General features: G+C 39.6%; 1 pseudogene; it reads left to right on the top strand.

The window, feature by feature from the left end:
* The first annotated feature begins 2,589 nt into the window (after positions 1 to 2,589).
* On the top strand, positions 2,590 to 3,871 carry LOC121488710 (annotated as a pseudogene).
* The last annotated feature ends 18,992 nt before the right edge of the window (positions 3,872 to 22,863 follow it).

Genomic DNA, 22,863 nt, shown 5'->3' with positions numbered 1-22,863 from the left:
AGCCAGACACCGAGTGGCTGAACCAGATCAAAAAAAGGATGGGGAGAACTCACCACTCAGATGGGTAGGAAAGTGTTTACCCATAGATTAAGATGTGGGCTGGATCCATGGAAACAAAGGAAAAAGAGGAGGTAGCTGAAACAAGTAAGGCAGCTAAGAGTCAGCCAGCATCAGGAGAGGGTAAACATATGTGGACTCGCCCTGGTCAAGCTGCCATTGCCAGCCGTGCCACATGTTGGAAACAGACCTTGGGGGGTGGAGTGAGAAAGCAGAGGCAAGGGGTCCTTCACCCTCATAGGCATAGACAATCCGACCTGTTTGCTCTCAGATCTGCAGACCACACTAGGGAGCTGCCATGGCCAGAGATCTTCAGTTGGCTGGAAAGTTCTAAGGTTAGGCTGTGGAAAAGCTGAGAAGAGAAAGGAGAAGGAGGAAAGAATCTTTTCAATGGGCAAAAGGGGAAATCCCTCACCCTTTCAGGCAAGGGCAGTCCTCCTGATTCTCCTTGGGTCTTTGGATCCTCACCAAGGAGTAACCTCAGCCAGAGTTTGTCAATTCCCCAAGGAGTACTAGACTTGGTCCCCTAAGGCAAGTCCCAAGAAATTCCTGGAGAATCCAGGAAGACCCCTGGGTTGGCAGAGGCTCCCCCATAAAGGCCATCAAATGTTGGGGGCTACCAAATGTGGGGTTCCCTGATTAGATAGGGGGCCAACAAATGTGGGGCAACCTAATCGGGTGGAGGTCAGTGGCCTGGGCAGTGAGAGAACTCACCGAGGCAGAACAAAGGGATAGAAGTTTATTGCAAATAAGCCTAATTGTTTAGCAAATCTTTTGGAACGTTCCAGGTTAAAAAGACTTAAGCAGACTAAGAGTCCAAAAAAAATGTCCTTTTAACTGAGAGAAAACCAAATTCTAATTTTGCACCAGCTTACTTTTGATATTAAAACTGCTTTTTAAATGAATTCATTTTCAACTTGGTTGACTTGGCCACAAATTATAATGTGCTTTCAAAGATTCCCTTTTCAGGGCACCTGGGTGGCTCAGTCAAGTAAACATTTGACCCTTGACTTCAGCTCAGGGTGGTGAGATCCAGCCCTTGTCAGGATTCACACTGGGCATGGAGCCTGCCTGAGATTCTCTCTCTTCCTCCTTCCCACTGCACCCCCGTGCACTCTCTCTCTCAAAAGAAAACAAGATTCCCTTTTCAAAAAACTTCTACAACTTTCTTTTTTACATTCTGGTTTTTTTTCTTTAAACAGCCAGCCTTACTTTAGGACGAAATTACTTTCTTTTTCCTCAACAAAAAATGTATCTCCATTTTTTTAAACCTTCTGTTACAGAAAACACTACTCTCCTGCCACATGGAGATGTTTTCCCTTATTATTTCCAGTAGCTTTAATTACATATATTAAGTAGAATGTTTAACCCTTAGCAACCTTAACCAAGTAGTGAGCAATGGTGAACTGTTACATCAGCAGTTTTTGTTTGTTTATTTTATTTTTAAAGATTTTATTTATTTATTCTGAGAGACACAGAGAGAGAGGCAGAGATATAGGCAGAGGGAGAAGCAGGCTCCATGCAAGGATCCTGACGTGGGACTTGATCCTGGGTCTCCAGGATCACGACCTGGGCTGAGGGTGGTGCTAAACCACTGAGCCCCCCCACCCCCTGTTTAGAGAAGGAGGAAGAGGGAGGATGGGTGGGAAGGGGCAGAGGGGGAGGGAGAAGAATAGTCTTAAGCAAGTTCCACACCCCGTGCAAGGCCAATGCGGCAGAACTTGTTCTCACAAGCCTGAGATCATGACCTGAGCTGAAATCAAGAGTCAGATGCTAACCCACTGAGCCATCCAAATGCCCTAGCATTCTTTAGATTTGCAAAGTTATGAATACCTTTCATAGTGTTTAGAAACATATGCCTTTAAAATTTTTCCAGTGTAGCATTAACATATTCAAAGGTCATTTAGTGCTCACTTCGGTTTATTTTTTTGAGAGTGCAAATGATCTGGATTTAAATAAATTTAACTTAATTCATCATTTAACCTAACTCAGCAAAACTAAGTCTTCAGGTTACCAGAAAGATTTAGGAGACTATTTATTTTTTACAATTATTATTATGTTTTAATTAAAGAGAAAGAGTGGAGGAGGGGAAGAGAGAGAGAGAGGGAATCTTAAGCAAGCTCTTCGCCCAGTGCAGAGCCTGATGTGCATCCTATATCAAGAGACAGAGATGCTTAACCCCCTGAGCCACCCAGGCAGCTCTTGGGAGACTATTTAAAAATATACCTAATTTTTTAAAAAAATTATTTACATCTATTCCATGTACTTGTTCTTAACAATAATGCTAAGATTACCTATATAAAAACTTCATGTGACATCAAACTTAGTCATTCTTCCAAGCTATTTAAAATATTTTTATAACAAATAACCTCCATTTACTTGACTTTAACTAAAGTCAGGCAGAAAAAAAAAAGTTTTAATTTTATTGCTGATAACTCTAAAGATATGCCTATTTTAGTTAAACCAACAACTTAGTTCCCGGCCCAAGCCTGAGTCCTGGCCTCCCGTGTCACCCTCTTACTCTCCGAAAGCATGAGCTTCACCACCCGCTCCACCTTCTCTTCCAACTACCGGTCCCTGGGCTCTGTGCAGTCACCCAGCCACCGGGTCTGGCCGATCAGCAGCAGCGTGGCCAGCATCTATGCAGGCGCAGGGGCCTCGGGCTCCCAGATCTCCTATCCTGCTCCACCAGCTTCCGGGGTGGCTGGGGGTCCAGCGGCCCAGCTGCAAGGATGGCTGGGGATCTGGCGGGCATAGAGGGTATCCAGGGTGAGGAGACCATGAGAGACCTGAATGACTGCCTGGCCTCCTACCTAGAGAGGGTGAGGAACCTGGAGGTTGATAATCAGAAACTGGTGATGAAAATCCGGGAACACCTGGAGAAGAAGGGACCCCAGGTCAGAGACTGGGGACATTACGTCAAGACCATGGAGGACCTGAGGGCTCAGATCTTTGCAAGTGCTATGGACAATGCCCTCATTGTTCTGCAGATTGACAATGTCTTTCTTGCTGCTGATGACTTCCGAGTCAAGTATGAGACGGAGCTGGCCATGTCCAGTCTATGGAGAGTGACATCCATGGGTCATTGATGACACCAATGTTAGTTGGCTGCAGCTAGAGACAGAGATCAAGGCTCTCAAGGAGGAGCTGCTCTTCATGAAGAAGAACCACGAGGAAGAAGTAAAGGGTCTACAAAACCAAATTGCCAACTCTGGGTTGACGGTGGCGTTGGATGCCCCCAAATCTCAGGACCTCAGCAAGATTGTGGCAGATATCCAGGCCCAGTATGACAAACTGGCTCAGAAGAACTGGGAGGAGCTGGACAAGTACTGGTCCCAGTAGATCGAGGAGAGGACCACAGTGGTCACCACACAGACTGCTGAGATAGGAGAAGCTGAGATGACCCTCTCAGAGCTGAGACGTACTTCCCAGTCCTTGGAGATCAACCTGGACTTCATGAGAAACCTGAAGGCCAGCTTGGAGAACAGCCTGAGGGAGGTTGAGACCCGCTATGCGATGCAGATGGAGCAGCTCAACGGGGTCCTGCTGTACCTGGAGTCAGAGCTGTCTCAGACCGGGGCAGAGGGGCAGCACCAGGCCCAGGATAAATGTCAACCCTGCTGAATGTCAAGGTCAAGCTGAGGCTGAGATTGCCACCTACCATCGCCTGTTGGAAGACTGGGAGGACTTCAGTCTTACTGATGCCCTGGACAACAGCGACTCCTTACAGACCATCCACAAGACCACCACCCACAAGTTCGTGGATGGCAAGGTGGTGTCTAAGACCAAAGACACCAAAATTCTGAGGCGTTGAGGCAGCAAAGCAGGGTTCCCTTGGGGGGCAGGAGGCCAATAAAAGGTTCAGAGGCCAAAAAATTTAAAAATAAAAAAATAAACCAACAACTTAATTTTTTAAAAGATTTAATTTATTTATTTGAGAAAGAGAGTATAAGAGCACGAGCAGAGGGGAGGGAGGGAAGTAAATTCCCCACTGAGCAAGGAGCCTGACATGAGGCTCCATCCCAGGGCCCTGGGATCATGACCTGAGCCAAAGGCACATGCTAAACCAACTGAACCACCCATGGGCCTTAAAGCAACAACTTTAAACTAGCTTTTATATCGAATATTTTCCTAGATGATCTAGGAAAGATGAACTTGAAAAAACATTGAGTTTCTATCTTTTTGAGAGTTGTAGAATGCCCAGTTCTTACAAGCACTTGGTTTAAAACCAGGTGGGATCTTTTACAAATTATTTTAGCAATACCACCCAGAGGTAGAAAAATATCTCATGTTTACAACATATGTAGGGACACACACAGATAAATGCAAAGATCTTATAGTTACTAATATTTGTGAAGAGGAATTTTTTCCAAAAATTAGCTATTTCATATTAATTGAAATTGAGCACATGTTTTACACAGTTTCTTTGACTGAAAAAAAATCAGTGAAAATATTTTATGTTTTTCAAAGGAGGGAGGGTATCATGAGAACAGAAAAATGAATAGAACTTCCTTGCAATAATGGCCTCAGTCTGGGATTTCAGGTGTATTTGAATAGTGAGACTAGTGAGGTGAGGTCTCCAAGTTCTTATCCAGATTTTAAAAATATTTTATTTCACTTTTATTTATTTTTTACTGAAGCATAATTAACATACAATGTTATAGTAGTTGCAGGTGTACAATATTAGGATCCAGTTCTATATCTTACTCATTGCTCATCATAAGTGCATTCTTTTTTTCTTTAAGATTTTATTTATTTATTCATAAGAGACACAGAGAGAGAGGGAGAGAGAGGCAGAGACACAGGCAGAGGGAGAAGCAGGCTCCATGCAGGGAGCCCAACGTGGGACTCAATCCCCGGTCTCCTGGATCAGGCCCTGGGCTGAAGGCAGCGCTAAACCGCTGAGCCACCCAGGCTGCCCCATAAGTGCATTCTTAATCCCCATCACCTATTTCACCCATCCTCTACCCACCTCCCCTCTGGCAACCACCAGTTTGTTCTCTGTATATGGATCTGGGTTTATCTATTTTTTGTTTGTTTGTTTGTACGTTTGTTTTGTTTCTTAACTGCCACATATGAGTGAGATCATATGGTATTTGTCTTTGTCTGACTTAACCTCGCTTGGCCTCTAGGTCCATCCATGTTGCCACAAACGGCAAAGTCTCATGTTTTTGTATGGCTAATATTCCTCTGTGTGTGTGTGTGTGTGTACAGTATACATGTATACATCTTCTTTATCTGTTCATCTAACAGTGGACACGGGTTACTTCCATATCTTGGCTATTGTAAATAATGATGCAACAAACATAGGAGTGCATATATCTTTTTGAATTAGTGTTTTCATTTTCTTTGGGTTGATAACTAATAGTGGAATACTGGATCATATGGTAACTATTTTTAATTTCTTTTAAAGATTTTATTTATTTATTCATGAGAGACACAGAGAGGGAGAGAGAGAGAGAGGCAGAGACACAGGCAGAGGGAGAAGCAGGCTCCATGCAGGGAGCCTGCATGGGACTCAAGCCTGGGTCTCCAGTTTCACGCCCTGGGCTGAAGGCCGTGCTAAACCACTGAGCCACCGGGGCTGTCCTATTTTTTAATTTTTTGAGGAACCTCCACACTGTTTCCACAGTGGCTGCACCAATTTGCTCTCCCACCAGCAGTGCATGATCCTCCCCAACACATGTTATTTCTTGTCATTTTGATTCTAGCCATTTTGATAGGTGTGAGGTGATAGCTTATTATGGTTTTCATTTGCATTTCCCTGATGAGTGATGTTGACCATCCTTTCAGATGTCTGTTGGTCATTTGTATGTCATCTTTGGAAGAATTTCTGTTCAGGTCGTCTGCTTCTTTTTTTTTTTTAATTGGATTATTTAGGTTTTTTGGTGTTATCTTTACATATTTTTGATATTAATCCATTATGGATATATCATTTGCAGATAACTTCTATTCAGTAGGTTGCCTTGTCACTTTGCTGTTGATTTCCTTCACCATGCAAAAACCTTTCATCCTGGCATAGCCCCAATAGTTTAATTTTGTTTTTATTTCCCTCATCTTAGGAGACATAGCTAAAAAATGTTCCTATGCCCAATGTCAAAGAAATTACTACCTATGTTTTTTTCTAAGAGTTTTACAGGTTCAAGTCTCACATTTAGGTTTGTAATCAATTTTTAGTTTATATTTTTTATGGCGTAAAAAAGTGGTCTAGTTTTATTCTTTTGCATGTAGCTGAACAGTTTTTCCAGCACCATCTGCTGAAAAGACTGTATTCTTCATTGTATATTTTTGCCTTCTTGTCATAGATATTCATCTATGACATATAATTGACCATATAAGTGTGGGTTTGTCTCTGGGCTCTCTATTCTGTTTTATTGGTCTATATGTCTATTTTTGTGCCAGGACTATCCTGTTTTCAATATTACAGCTTTGTAAAATATCTTGAAATGTGGAATTATGATATCTTCAGGTTTGTTAATTATTCTCAAGATTTCTTTGGCTACTTGGGGTCTTTGTGGAGAGGAGTTTTGAGATTTGTGTTTGTTCCTGGATTTAATCTCATGAGGCTATGCAAGAGTTTGGGCACAGGAGCCTGTTTAGCAGTTTGTATTTTAATAAGGCTTCTTTTCTCCTCTCTTTTTCCCTTCAAGTCTCAGGTGCAGTGTAGACTGTGTTTACAAATCAAAGATATGATAATATATATGGCTTTAAGAGACAGAGAAAGAATGTTAAGTTCTTTCAAGAAGGATTTTAGTTTTCTGAGGCCAATAAATTACAAGCTTTTTGAGATAAACAGGAATGGGTGAACTTTGAATTGCCTCCAGAGCTGACTTTTGTTTTGCAAAGATTTTTAAGATAGTTGTTCTCAGTTCTTCAAAGCATTAGGCTATAACCTAAATGATTTCATAGGTTGATCTACTTATCCAAATATCTTATCCTAAATATGCTCTTTTCCCTCTAGCTACATAGTTTCAAATATTTCTGGCAGTGTTGAATAACTCCTCTTGGGTATAAGATAGGCCCCCAAAGAGGGTGCAAAGGATATTACCTTTCACAAATCCAGAGTCACTCCCCAAGGTAACCAAAAGAAAGAATCAACAACCTCAGTTGTTGACAGGCAGAAAACCAAACCCAGTTATGCAAAATGAAACAAGCAAGAAGGAAATGGTTATTCCTGGGAGAGGGAGGATCGATAAACAGTGGGTTTGGATTTAGAAAGGAAATAACAAGGTAAGATTTTATTTTTCTCTCTCAAGTAAGAATTACAGACAGGGATTTAAAAGAAATTATTCTAATAAGAATGTTTACCTTTTGCCAGTTTTTATAGGATCCCCTTTGCAGGCTCTGGTAGCTATCAGTTTCCTTTTAGTTTAGATGAATGATGTTGCAAAAATCAGTGAACGATTTTTTTTTTTTTTTTTTACTAGAAAATCCCTCAGTCTTGTGAACTCTGGGAGGGACTGTTCGGGAGCCCTCCTTTGAAGATAGATAGGAGAGTGTCTGTAAGTGTCTATTAACTTGGTGGACTTTTGTTTCTGGTTGTGGCATCATTTCAGAGTGGAAAAACAATTTCGACAGAGGATAGATTAACAGAATAAGTCCTCAAAGGAGGATAGAAGGGAGCAGTAGGAGTGACACTGGTGCAGGCAGGCTGGGTCCAAGGACCTAGAGTGGTTCCCACAGGACCAGCCAAGAGGTCCTCGACTTTGCACAAGATGGAAATCAAACACAAACTGGGAGAAGGTAGGAGCAAAGTTTACTGAAGACATGGAGAGAGCAGATACAGAGCATCTGGAAGACCCAGAAAGGAAAAGAAGCGTGAGGCTCACCTTTGCTTGGGCTCTGGGGTTTTTATTGAGGAAGGTGGTCTCGTGTACGTGTTGTCTCAGGCATCCAGAATTGGTTGGACAAGAACAAGTGCTCAGGTATCCTGCATAAGTCCCTTATACCCTGGAGCCAGGGGCTTTGGTGAGTCATTGGTCTTGGAAAACATACATGACAACCTCACATAGTCACTTCTTAGATGTTATCCATTGAGCTAGAAGACTCCAAAGAAATCATCAACCCCTCATCTTTACAAGAAGGACATACATCAAGGTGTGTGTAAGATGGGGAGGCAAGTCCTAACAAGAACAGAAACAGGACAAGGAGCATAGAAAAAAACTAACTTTTTTTCCCTTAAAGAGGTTCCTTTAATTTCTTTGTCTTAATATCAGTTTTACAAGTCTTGTCTTAGATACCTCTTACATCTTTATTTTTTCTTTAGCCTTTTGCAATGAATCATCCAATGAAATTATTTTGGGATTTTAAAACCTTTTGGAGTCTTCTGATTGCCTGTTTTAATTGCCTGTTTCCCATTCTGTTTAATTTGGGAAACTTGCTGTCAAGTGCACTTCTGGAATGATCTTACCTAATTGAAGTATTCCCTACAATGGACATTGCAATTCTAAAATTTTGCCATTTCTTTAGATATTCACAGCTCTTAACACTATAGTTTTTAGACTTTCAGATAAGCAGGTGTGCTAGAAGTTGATGTTTTTAATTCTTTGGATTTTAAGCATCCTATCAGCTAAGCTTTTATTTACACAAAACAAGACAAACAAACTTGTGCACCTTAACATACCAACAGTAACAAAAGAAATAACTGGCCAAGAAAAGGCTATGCACACCATCAGCAATTCCTAAACCAGTAAATGGAGACTAGGAATGGGAAACAGGGAAAGGACTCAACCAGCAAACTCCAATAAACAGGGATAGTAGCCTGGAAATTGGGAAAGGACTCCCATGTGGAATCACAGATTGAACCAAGGGCAAAGAACTGGTGCTCTGTTAGACTTTTGTTAGTCTAAACTAATACATTAACCCTGCACTGGAAAGCCAGTTAGGTCAGTAGCTCAAACAAAAAGAGCAAAGCTCAAAACTAGAGAAACTTATCAACAGCCTAGGAAACTATAAGAACTCAAAGGGCTTCTTGGGTCCCTGCCTGTGTTTCTCATTGTCCCCAAATGCCATAAGTTTATTTCAGATAAAATGCAACCAAGTAAATTTGAAGATCTAATTGCTTTTATTAAATGATTTGTAAATCAAGGAGCATACTGTCTAGCAAGTAGAGGGAAGCTCCACTGAGCAAAACAAGCAAAGGTTTTTAAAGGCTGAGAGAGGGATCCCTGGGTGGCGCAGTGATTTGGCGCCTGCCTTTGGCCCAGGGCGCGATCCTGGAGACCCGGGATCGAATCCCACATCAGGCTCCCGGTGCATGGAGCCTGCTTCTCCCTCTGCCTGTGTCTCTGCCTCTCTCTCTCTCTCTCTGTGACTATCATAAAAAAATAAATAAATAAATAAATAAATAAATAAATAAATAAATAAAGGCTGAGAGAGTGCATTAAAAAAGAAAAAGAAAAAAGGGACATATTATTGGGGCACCTGAGTAGCTCGGTTGGTTGAGCCAAGTCAATTTTGGTTCAGATCATGATCTCAGGGTCATGAGACTGACCCCTATGTAGGGTTCTGCACGGGGTGTGGAGATGGCTTAGGATTCTCTCTCTCCCTCTCTCTCTGCACCTCCCCCTGTCTCTGGCTCATGCATGCACGCACACACTCTCTTTCTCTCAAAAAAGAGAGAGAGAGAAAGGAAGGAAGGAAAAGAAAAAAAAGGAAGAGAAAGAAAGAAAGAAAGAAAGAAAGAAGAAAGAAAGAAAGAAAGAAAGAAAGAAAGAAAGAAAGAAAGAAAGAAAGCTAGCAACGAACGATTGTTTAGGCAAAGTTACCCTCCTAAGGGGAATGGAAAGGGCCTATCAATAAATTTCCTAGTTTTGACCAGGAAATTTTATGTTGACTGCTTAAGGTATTCCCCAGGGCTGAAACTGCAGTAAAGCTAGGTATTAAGTCTTGGTTTACTGATTTGGGGTCTTTTTTTTTTTTTTTTTTAAGATTTTATTTATTTATTGAGAGACATAGAGAGAGAGGCAGAGACACAGGCAGAGGGAGAAGTGGGCTCCATACAGGGAGCCCGACACGGGACTCGATTGTGGGTTTCCAGGATCATGCCCTGGGCCAAAGCTGGCGCTAAACCACTGAGCCACCCAGGCTTCCCTGATTTGGGGTCTTAATCTAAGTGATGCCATTTGGGGCCTGTGGTTTTCTGAAATCATGGAATGAGCTTTAATACAAGAAATGTGATAAACTGGAAAGCAGTGGTGGGTGAAAATATTTAGTGTGGGTGCAAATATTTAGAAAAGAGTCACAGTCAGAACTAAGGATTATGAAACCTAGTGTATCAATACACAAGAAAATGGACCACTAGAGGTTGAAGATGGTGGTAAGTTCTGGTTGTCCTTCATTTAGTAAATGATTATCAGAAGAGATGAGATGTCTGCTGAACAATAGCTGATCTTATATTTCAAATGTCCTTATTTCATCTTAAGTATTTCTATTACTAGAAATAACTTGAAACCACACAGGACTCCCTCAGATATTTGAAGATGTTTCCACATACCCCCAGGCCTTCTTTTATTCAGGCTAACCATCCCCAATTCCTTTAACTATCCTTCACTTAATATATTCATTATTCTCTGGAAAAAACTGGAAAAAACTGGAAAAAACTGGGTTGTGATTGATGTTATCTCAGTATCAAACAAATGTGCCAAAGGTAATCTGACCAAAGAGGAATATGGTGAATCTATCTAACCTTTCCTCCCTACTCCCTAAAATTGCTTCATTGAGCCAAAAGAAAGGCTCTGACATTTTCTTTGATGTTCCCCTTCTTTTCTTCATTTCCTTCAAATGTACATGTGCCTGAACAAAAAATGAAAAAAATGTGCTCATTGATGACAAAGTAAGGAGAACAATATGACTAATAATGACGATGATAAAATGATGAAGTTCAGGGCAGTCCACGGATAATAGAGATTTCACAGAACTCACATTAGCACTCATGAGGTTGGTAATGAATAAGTTTTGTTTTGTTCATTTGTTTAACCTGACACTTATATATAAGACAAAGAATATGAGTTGCTCAAGGACCTGCTATTCTAATGCCCAAGTTACCTCCTGCTTTAAGCCAGGTAGTGCAAGCTGAGAGTGTTAATGTGGCTTCTAGAGGGGCCGAACTTATCCCCCATATAATGGCCTGGCATACTGGGAAATTTTGACTCCTACAAAAGGCACAACAGAAAGAAGTACTCAACATCCTGCTCCTATTTGGCACTCTACTGTTTGTTAAATTATACCTTAAAGCTTAATGAAAACTAAAATCTATCTTAAAACGTACGTTGAATTCACTTAGTTACAAGTTGAGGTTTGATATGTAAAGATTATCTCTTTCCTGAAAAGCAACCCAAGTTATACATCAGACCACAGCCTTATAGTCAGATTACCAGCTAAAATAAGGTAAATCAATGCTAATAATAAACAGGAGGAAATATAGTTTGAGGAATACAAGATTCAGTGCTAAAGGATCTTGGTTTGGGACCATTCCTCTTTGTTGGCTCTCCTAGTAAATGTTACACATCATAAAAACAAAATTAATGAGAAATTAATTAGGAGGTAAATAAGGGTCATTCGTGGCATTAAAAGTAAACAAAATATCAAATACATTGAATTATAAGCATTGAAAATCACATAAAATGTTAGACAAGAAGTCCTCAATTGTATAGTTTAAAGGAAATGAAACTGGAGACCACATATCCTCGGCAGATGGATGGGGAGAAAGGTTGTTTGTGCAAAGATCATTAGATTAAGAATGTGTTTAATGCTCCCTAATTTAGCATGAGTAAGTAATTGTCCTCCAGGGAGAAAGGAAAAAAGGAAGAGGAGAGGGAGGGAGGAAAAAAAGAAAGTGGGGAAGGAAGGAAAGAAGGAAGGAAGGGTGGGAGGGAGGGGAATTGAGGGAGGGAAGGAGGAAGAAAAGTCCTTATAGGAAATACTGCAATGGTTTATTATAATTTATGAATTGTCTAGTCACTCCATATCAGATATCTGCAGAAATAAACCAACCCAGGACACTGTAGAATAAATTCCTATACAACTCTGAGCTTCCCTGGGCATGCTGTTCATATTCTAGAGAATTCTGTATTGGACTGTGTGGTAGATTGTTACACCAGTGGTTCCCAGGGAGTTGCATCTCCCAGCATTCATGCCTTTGTGTAGCACCTCCTGGGTTGACTCTGGCTGTGGCCCTGCGGCTTTCCTCAGCCAATAGGATCATGGGCACCTGTGCTCCAATACACTGGGACTTGTCCCCTTGAAATGCTACTACTGCTATGTGAAAACCGCACGAGAGAGGCCAGGTGCAGGGAGAGGCCCAGCTGTCCCAGCCTGTCAGGTTTCAGCCAACCCACATGAGTGAGCCCATGCAGATCAGCAGAATGACCATCCAGTCAAGTCGCAAACCCATGAGAAATATGAAAGTGCTATTGTTTAAAATCACTCAGTTTTGGGGTGTTTGTTATACAGTAAAAGACTGCTGATACAAGCTGGAAAGATCAAGCCAGAGAACTAAAAAGTTCTAGTTGAGAAAATCCTAGAGCTTTAAAATTTTGTTATGTGTTCAGCCTCCCTGAGAACCCCAAATGCCTCTGGGACTGCCCCACGAATTCTCACCCTTCCTTAACCAATAAGCTATAAAAAGAGAGAGGAAATATAAGATAAATTTTATGATAATGTAAAGGAAGAAAACTTCTTCATTTCTAGGTTTCTTGGATGGCCTGATAATTAAATTGATGTAAGATAGATTAACAGGGGAAAAACAAATTTAGTTTCATATGCTTATCAAAATATAATATTCAAAGAAGTGACCAAAGCCGGCAGTCTTTGTATCCTTTTGAAACAATAAATTTGTGAAGAATTGACAAGATAGATGAATTTGAGCTTGAGGTAGTAAATAGTGAAGCAACAAGGTTTGTTTATCCAGTCTTCTCAGCCCTAAATTCCCTCTTTACCTCCTGATAAAATGAGGGCACCTTTCACATGGAAGATTTATATTCTGCTTTCAGGTGTACAAAGGAGGATAAGTGTCCTTTTTGCAGTAGCTGTTGCTTAAGTAACTTTAATTTTTAAAAATCAATATGCCAAAGTGGTGCATTTAGGGGCAGCCTGCCCCATCAAAGACCATCAGAATTTTCCATATACAAGGTAGAGATCCTTCCAGGTTGATGTAATCTGTTCTCTCCTGAATGATCTCAGCTTTGTCTCTGTAGCCTTTGTAGGTCTTTATACTTTCTACCCCTTTGTTAAAGTTATTACAATTGTTTTTATTTATAGCATTTCTCCTTTTGCTTATTGCCATCAGTGACTGTTTCTTTTTATTACCTCCCTCTCCAGTAATAATAGGCATTTACTACACATTTGAATAAGCAAATCATTCATTTGCTTGAAAGCTTCACATTGAAGAAGCAATCATTCATTTCCCTTTCACTTTAACAATGGAAAGTATACACCTACAGATTTTAAACATGTTAAGTGAGCAGGAAAAGAAGGAAAAATAGGAAGAGAAGGAGAGCCATATGTGGCTTCTTTTCTTAACTCAAATATCCTAAAAGTAGCTCTCTTAATTCTGTCTACATATTTTGCCCTACTAACAAAAAGTTTCATTATAAAAAAATATATACTCTTAGGAAAAACTGTGAGGAGTTTGATAAAACAGAATTCCATTCTAGCTACAATACCTATTAAGTTGGATCAAGATGAAAATTTGAAAAGACAAATATTTTCCCAAAACATTTTCAGACCTCACTAAGAGCTCTCTCAAAGGAGAGAGCTACATTCTTTGCCTTGATTTGTGTGCTCAGAAATTCATCTTTGCTGTGCTTTCAGTTGTTTATTAGGAAGGAGGGAGATATGAAATGAATAAAATGCATAAATTGATCCAAAGGAGTTTTTAATCTAGTTGGACAACCAAAGACAATAAAACTATTGAATAATAATTTCAAATGGTATATTACTAAAATTGCAAGACCAATCATAATAATAATTCTTCTGGGCCAGAGTTCTAGAAATGCTATGTATTTAAAAACAATAGTTACTCATATGTGTGCCATTCACATCTTAGGGATAAAAGATTTATATCATTGCATGTAATGAGTGATTATTTGAAAAATCATAAAAATTCAAGGGAAAATAAACAAATATATGATTCTGTTACAGGATAATAATATGATCCCCATAAATTATTCCCTCCTTTTCTACAGAGTAGTATCTCATCTCAGAAGATTCAACTTTAATGAACCATTCCTGGGATTAAGATAATTCCATAAAACATGTTGATAATTTCTTAGGCTACAAGGCCTAAAATGAGCTTACCCTGACTATTCAGAGAGGTACTGATTCTTCCTGGGCAAGTCCAAATTTAGATTCATTCATTTATTCAACAAACATGTATTTAGGACCTACTCCATATCATGTACTGGGTTAGACTCTGGGGATACAAATATAAGAAGACAAAATTCCAGCTTTACTATGCATGCAGGGAAATGAGACTGCCAGAGACAGTAGGGCATACGAGAAAGAGCCTTGGACTGAATGTTAGACATCCTGAATCCCAGCCCTGGTCTCACCACTACCAGTTTACTATATAACAGTACATGTTAATCTGTAAGGACTTATGGTGCCATTATCATTTACAACACACACAGACGACTAGAAATTATTTCTGTTAAGTGTCATCTCTTTAGTGGCATATGTTACCTCCTGAAGTCTAACTAGGAAATATTATTTTAAAAAACAGATGACTTGAGACCATTAAACGTCTGCCTTCAGCTCAGGTCATGATCCCAGGGTCCTAGGATCAAGCCCCATGTGGAGTTCTCTGCTCAGTAGGGAGCCTGCTTCTTGCTCTCCCTCTGCCTGCCACTTCCCCTGCTTGTGCTCTCTTTTTCTCTCTCTGTCAAATAAATAAAATCGTAAACAAACAAACAAAAACACCCAGATAATTTGGGTCTTTTGTTCCTGGTAGCCCTTTTATTCAGCCAATTTAGGAGGGCTGTCCACCATGTTGAAAAACTAACAATAACATTTATGCTTTTGGAGGAGGCATTTCAAGATGGCAGCTTAGGAAAATCCTAAACTTACGTCCCAAAGACAAAACAAGTATATAGCTACATATACAATTAATTCCCTCTAAAAATCTCCCTGAAAACTAGCTCAACAGATCTTCCACAATCAAAAATTAAAAGGCCACATTCAGATGGGTAAGGAAAAGAGACACAGTCTCTCCAAACCCCCCGCCCCCGACATGTGGCCCACGCCAGGAGGAATTGGGAGCAATCTCCTACACACAGAGCTTCTCTCTGTGATGCAAAGGTTTTGTGTCTCACATCCAGCATCCAACCCAGGGGACCTAACCTGAGAGATAAGTTCCCAAAACAGCTAGCTTCATAAACTAACAAACCTTACATCCAAGAGAAACACAGGGCTATAAGGAATGGAAATTCTGCTCTTAGAAGGCTCATACAAAGACTCTTGATCCAGGACCCAGTGCAAAAGCAGCAAACTGAAAAGAACCTAGATCATATGTGAGGCAGATTAATTTGCTCATTAAAACATCTGCCAAAGGATCAAAAGCCTGTTGGAAATTTCTGGGGACAAATGCCCAGCAGATGCTATTTTTGGCACTCTTCTTCTACCTTCTAGTGCCAAAAAAGGCAGGTAGCATCTTTACATTTTCTTTCTACCTAGCTGGCACCAACACACTGTGTGATCTGATGGGCAAGTGTCCTGCCTGTCCATGGGCTGGTGCCCTGCCACTCCCCATTGCTCCTGTGGCTGCTGCCAGGCTCAGTGGTTCTGAAACAGAGAGACGGTTTGAGAGACAATCAAGAGCTAGGGCAAGATTAAAGATATGGTTCATCTCCTACATAGGGCTACTCCTTCAAGCCTGAAAGAATCAGCTGTTTCTCTTAATACATAGAAACAAACAGAGAGTCAGTAAAACAAGGAGACAGAGGAATATGTTCCAAATGAAAGAACAAGATAAAACTCCAGGAAAAAAAAGCAGAGTTTTAGAATGCATACAGATTTAACTTAAATCTGTTAAAGTTTTAACAACTTTAAAACTTAAACTTACCAACTTAAAATAGACCATTATCAACTTAAAATAGACCATTATATATCAATCAGTATGATAGACTGCATTAAGAAATGAAGATTAAAAATCATATAATCATCTCAATAGATGCAGAAAAAGCATTTGACAAAATTCAACATATACTCATAAAAATTCTCAGCAAAGTGGGTATAGACAGAATGTACCTCAACATAATAAAGGCCATGTATGGAAACCCTTCAGTTAACATCATATTCCCCAGTGAAAAGCTTTTCTGTGAGATCAGGAATAAGACAAGAATGCCCACACTAACCAGTTTTATTCAACATAGTATTGGAAGTCCTAGCCAGAACAATTAGGCAGGAAAAAGAAATAAAAGATATCCAAATTGGCAATGAAAAAGTAAAACTGTCACTATTTGTGGGTATGATTTTATATAGAGAAAAACCCTGAAGAGTCTACAAAAAAAACTGCTAGAACTATAAAAAAAAAATCAGTAAATTTGCAGGGTATAAAAATCAACATACAGGCATACCTTGTTTTATTGCACTTAACAGATATTGTGTTTTTCACAAATTTAAGTTCTGCTGCAAGCCTACCTCAACCAAGTCTATCGGCACCATATTTTTTTAAGATTTTATTTATTTATTCATGATAGACAGAGAGAGAGAGAGGCAGAGACACAGGCAGAGGGAGAAGCAGGCTCCATGCAGGGAGCCCAACGTGGGACTCGATCCCAAGGCTCCAGGATCACGCCCTGAGCCAAAGGCAGGTGCTAAACTGCTGAGCCACCCAGGGATCCCCTCAGCACCATTTTTTAAACAGAATTTGCTCACTTCCAATCTGTGTCACAATTTGGCAATGCTTACAATATTTCAAACTTTATCACTTTCATCACATTTGTTATGGTGATCTGTGATTAGTGATATTTGATGTTACTGTTGCAATTTTTTGAGAGCACTATGAACCACATCCATATAAAACAGCAAACTTAATCAATAAATGTGTGTGTTTTGACTGCTTTATCAACTGACTATTCTGCTTCTCTCTCTTTCCTTTGCCTTACTATTCCCAGAGACACAATAATACTGAAATTAGACCAGTTAATAACCCTACAATAGCCTCTAAATGTTCCAGTGAAAGGAAGAATCGATCTATGTGGCAAACTACATTGTTGTCCTGTTTTAAATTGTCATAGCCACCCCAACTTTTAGCAACTACTAACCTCATCCAGCAGCTATCACCATCAAGGCAAGACCCTCTAACATCAAAAAGATTTCTATTCACTGAAAGTTCTAATGATATTTAGCATATTTTAGCAATAAAGCATTTTTAATTAAGGTATATATCTTGTTTGGGATGCCTGGGTGGCTCAACAGTTAAGCATCTGCCTTTGGCTCAGGTCATGATCCCAGGACCCTGGGATGGAGTCCTGCATTGGACTCCTCACAGGGACCCTGCTTCTCCCTCTGCCTATGTCTCTGCCTCTCTGTGTGTCTCTCATGAATAAATAAATAAAATCTTTTTTTTAAAAAAAAGGTATTTACCTTGTTTTTTTAGACGTGATGTTATTGCAGACTTTAAATAGAGTACAGTATGTTATAAACAGAACTTTATATATGCATGCACTGGAAAATAAAAAAATTATTTGGATTGCTTTATTGGGATATTTACTTTATTGTGGTGGTCTGGAACTGAACCTGCAATATCTGTGAGATATGCTTGTACAAAAATCTGTTGTGTTTTTATATACTAACAGTGAACTATCAGAGAAATTAAGAAAACGATCTCATTTACAATTGTATCAAAAGAATAAAATACCTAGAAATAAGTTTTTTTTTTAAATTTTTATTTATTTATGATAGTCACAGAGAGACAGAGAGAGAGGCAGAGACACAGGCAGAGGGAGAAACAGGCTCCATGCAGCGGGAGCCTGATGTGGGATTCGATCCCGGGTCTCCAGGATCGCGCCCTGGGCCAAAGGCAGGCGCCAAACCGCTGCGCCACCCAGGGATCCCTAGAAATAAGTTTAACCAAAGAAGTCAAAACCCTGTACACTAAAAACTGTAAGACATTTATGAAAGAAACTAAAGAAGACACAAAAAAATGATATGCCATGCTCATGAACTGGAAGTATCAATAGTGTTTAAAAAAAATCCTTGTGTCAAGATATCCACGTTATCCAAAACGATCTACAGATTCAGTGCAATTTTTAACAAAATTCCAAAGTCATTTTTCACAGAAATAGAACAAACAGTCCTAAAATTTGTATGGAACCACAAAAGATCCAGAATAGCCAAGGCATCATGAGAAAGAAGAACAAAGCAGGAGACATCACACTTCTGGATTTCAGACTATATTACAAAGCTGTAGTAATCAAGACAATATGGTATTGGCATAAAAACAGACACACAGATGAATGAAGTAGAGAGTCCATATGCATATGGTTAATTAATTTGTGACAAAAGAGGCAAGAATATATAATGGGGGAAAGGAGAATCTCTTCAGTAAACGGTGTTGGGAAAACTGGACAGCCACGTGCAAAAGAATTGACCACTTTCTTATACCATACACAAAAATTAATTCAAAATAGATTAAAAACCTGAATGAAAGACCATAAACCATAAAACTCCTAGAAGAAAACAAGTAGTAAGCTCTTTGACATTATCTTGGCAATATTTTTTTGATCCGACTCCAGAGGCAACAGCAACAAAGCAAAAATAAACAAATGGGACTATATCAAATTAAAAAGCTTCGGCACAGTGAAAGAAACTATCAACAAAATTAAAGGGCAACCTACTGAATGGGAGAAGATATTTGTAAACCATATATCTGATAAAAGGTTAATATCCAAAATATGTCAAGAACTCACACAACTCAATAACAACAATAAAAACAATTCAACCAAAAAATGGACAGAGGATCTGAATAGACATTTTTCCAAAGAAGACATACAAAGGACCTACAGGCACATGAAGAGATGCTCAACTTCTTTAATCATCAGAGAAATGCAAATTAAAACCACAACTATCAGACACCTGTCAGAATAGCCATTATCAAAAAGACAAGAAATAACAAGTATTGAGGACATCGAGGGTAGGGAATCCTTGTGTGCTCTCAGTGGTAATGTGAATTGGTGAAATCACTATGGAAAACAATATAGAACTTTCTCAAAAAATCAAAAATCAACTACCATATGATCCAGCAATTCCACTTCTGGGTATTTATCTAAAGAAAATGAAAACACTGGCTCAAAAAGATATTTGCACCCCCATGTTCATTGCAGCATTATTTACAATAGTCAAGATATGGGAACAATCTAAGAGTCTACCAATGGATGAATGTATAAAGGAATTGTGGTGGGTCTGTTTATCTGTCTACCTGTCCGTCTACAGTGGAATACTACTCAGCCACAAAAAGGAATGAAATCGTGCCATTTGCAATATGGATGGACTTTGAGGGTATTATGTTAAGCAAAAGAAGTCAGAGATAGATAAATACCATATTATTTCACTTAATTGTGGAATCTATCAAAACAAAACAAAACTCACAGATTGGTGGTTGGCAGAGGGGAGGCAAGTTGGGGGCCAGGTAAAATGGGTGAAGGGGGTCAGGGGGTACAAATTTCCAGTTATAAAATGAAGTCATGAAGATAGAATACACAGTGTGGTGACTAGTCAGTAATATTATATCACTTATTTCAAAGTTTCTGAGGGTAATCTTGACAATTTTTACCACAAGAAAAAAAGTTTTTGTAACTATATGAGGATGGACGGTAGCTAGATAGTATTGTGAGGATCACTTTACAATGTATACATATATTGAATCATTATGTTGTACACCTGAAACTAACATAGTGATACATGTCAATTAGACTTCAATTTAAAAAAATAACTGGACCATGAAAAGCACTCAATAAATGCCAGATAATAAACACACACACACACACACACACACACACACACACACACACATCATGCTTTCATGTCCAATACTGGCCAGAAATTCTTCCTCCATTAAGGATTCTTCAAAATCTGGAAGCCAAATGCACTCTTGCTTTCTCTGCTGTGTGAGCCACTCTCCTACAAGAAAAAAGTGTGAATTTGAAGCTCCAAAGGAAAGCACCAAGGAAAGCTCACTTAAGAAATCAACCAAATTATGTTCAAATTCACTTCCATTCTCTTGATTCTTTTGGTATTGATTCCTCTATTCCTTCTCAATTTTTCCCTTCCTTTTCCTTATGCTTCCTCCTTTGGTCAGAACCTAACATTCAGAATGAATTTGTTGTTTCATCAATACCTGCATGTTATACTTAAGAGGGTCTCAGCCTCAGCTTTGTTTCCTCCAGAGGGGGCTTGAAAGTGTAGCATGTTATCTGCAGGTCTTGTCCTGTGAGCCCAGTGCTAGGAGTGGAGGCTGGAGTGATCCTGTGCACCAGGGGCCCCCACATTTTTAATTCTTAAAGTCATACATTTGCCCCACAGTGAATATGAAGTAGATGTGAAAGAAAAATACTAAAATGTTTCAACTTTACTAGAACTTGATCAAATCTCAAAATAAATCTGTTAAGTTACCAATCATAAAAAAATGTATTGAAAGTGTGCTATTTCAGTTTTCTGCCAGCAGTTATGTTTAATTTTGAACTATTTTCATTCCTTTATGGCTCTATGAGGGCTTTATTTTATTCATCTTCATAAATATAAATTATTGGTGTTTACTTTCATCTTTAAAATATTCTAATTTCAGTGTTTTCCCTGAATTACCTTTATGAACTTATTTCCTCAAAATCTATGCTCTGAGTTTCTGATAAGACATTCTGTGTTTCACCAAAAAAAAAAAAAAAAAAAAAAGAATGAGAGAGAGAGAAAGGAAAAAAAAAAAAAAAGGAACGCCTGGGTGGCTCAGTTGTTCAAGCGTCTGCCTACAGCTCAGGTCATGATCCCAGGGTCTTGCCTCTGCCCTGCTTGTGTTCTCTGTCCCTCTCTGTCAAATAAATAATATCCTTTTTTTTTTTAAAGTCTCTCATTTTCTTAAAAAAAAAATGTAGGCTATTTGTTTCATGGTATCCATTACTACAAATAAATGACAAATTTAAAAAATTAGCATATAGTAAATAGATATTTAGCTTTTCTCTTGGAGCACTGGCCCTGGATGGGCCTTGGGGCGCTCCTGAACACATGTACTGGTGACACGCGTAGTACATGTCTCTACATGCCAAGGGGCCAGCCAACAGTAGATGCTCAGCACCTGTGCCCTGCCAAGGCCTAGTCGTCCAGACCTCCCATCTATCAGATGTGCTGCCAGCATGTGAAGGCAGCAGTCCTCCTCACAGGGCATCCTAGGCCACTAGTAAGAGCACTGGCCCAAAGGGAGGAAAAGTAAGGGAGGGCCTCATGAGTAAAGAACAGAGCCATTTGATGTTTTTTAGAATCTGTAACATTTTAATTGTCTACTTGTGAAATTAATTTCAATTGTGCCAATTGAAAGAGAAAATACCGGGTGATGGGAGAGAGGAAACCAAAAGGAAGGTGGTAGAAGATAAGGAGGACAAAATTAAGAGGATAGAAAAAGAATTACAGAAATAAAAGGAGGAAAAGGGAGATATTCACAAATACAGGAAAGAGGCACAAGACAAGAAGGATGGCAGGGAAAGCAGGAGATAAACAAGATGAGTTGCCAGGCTCCACACTGAGTGACTGCTGAGGGTATTTGTGTACACCCTAAAATTCATTTGGGCTGTCAACACCCATCCAGCTGACACGCATTGAATACCTACTGTGTGCCTGTGTGTTGGGTAAGACTCAAACTTGCATAGGATTATTCTTTGTGATCAAGATGTTTGCCATCAAAGAGACATAAAACATATACAGCTACGCATGCAGCAGGAGCCCTGGCTGTCTGCTCTCTGCCATCCTCCAATGTCACCACAGGGCCCAGCACTTAGCAAGAGTTCACTAACTGGTTCTTGAATGTGTTAAATGCTAACTTGTGATATAAGCACTAGAAATATAGAAGAGGCAGGGATTGCTTCCGGCTGAGGACAAAAGAGACAGGAAAGGATTCCTAAAGATTAATGCTTGAAGAATAGGTAGAATTTTCATAAGCCAAGTTATAGGGCAAGACATTTCAATTAATTAATTAATTAATTAATTAATTAAGGTGGGCTTCACACCCAGGGTGGAGCCCAACATGGGGCTCAAACTCATGACCATAAGATCAAGACCAAAGCTGAATTCAAGATCTGGATGCTTAACTGATTGAGCCATCCCAGGACCCTGGGGTAAGACATTTTAGACAAATGCCACAGTGTGAAGCTGCAGAGCCTGTGTAGGTTTAAGAGCCAGGAAAATACCAGATTATCTGAATGCAGGGTCTGTATTAGGGAGATAATAAAGCTGAGGAAGATGAATACAAGGCTGCCCTCGTCCTTGAAAGCTGACAGGAGGTTTTGTCTTACTTGAGACAAGGAGTGGTCATCAAAGGATTTTTAGCAACCAAATATGAAGGATTAGAGTTAATGTTTAAAAAAGATGACTTTGGCAACTGCATTCAGGAGAGTCTGGAGCAGAATTTCTGAAAGCATGATCTGTAACCCCATCTTTGATCTAATCACTTGGAGTGCTTACTGCCTGGGCCTCACAGACAATATATTCCCTAGCTCTGAGGTGAGGTCCTTGGATCTGCATTTACAGAAGTTATCCAGTATATGAAATTTTCTGTACACAAAAGCTATCTAAAACTGGCTTAGAAACAAGCCTAATGAGGAG

This window comes from Vulpes lagopus, chromosome 4 (genome assembly GCF_018345385.1).
Source record: "Vulpes lagopus strain Blue_001 chromosome 4, ASM1834538v1, whole genome shotgun sequence".
NCBI lineage: Eukaryota > Metazoa > Chordata > Mammalia > Carnivora > Canidae > Vulpes > Vulpes lagopus.
This window is presented reverse-complemented; position numbering and strand designations above follow the sequence as displayed.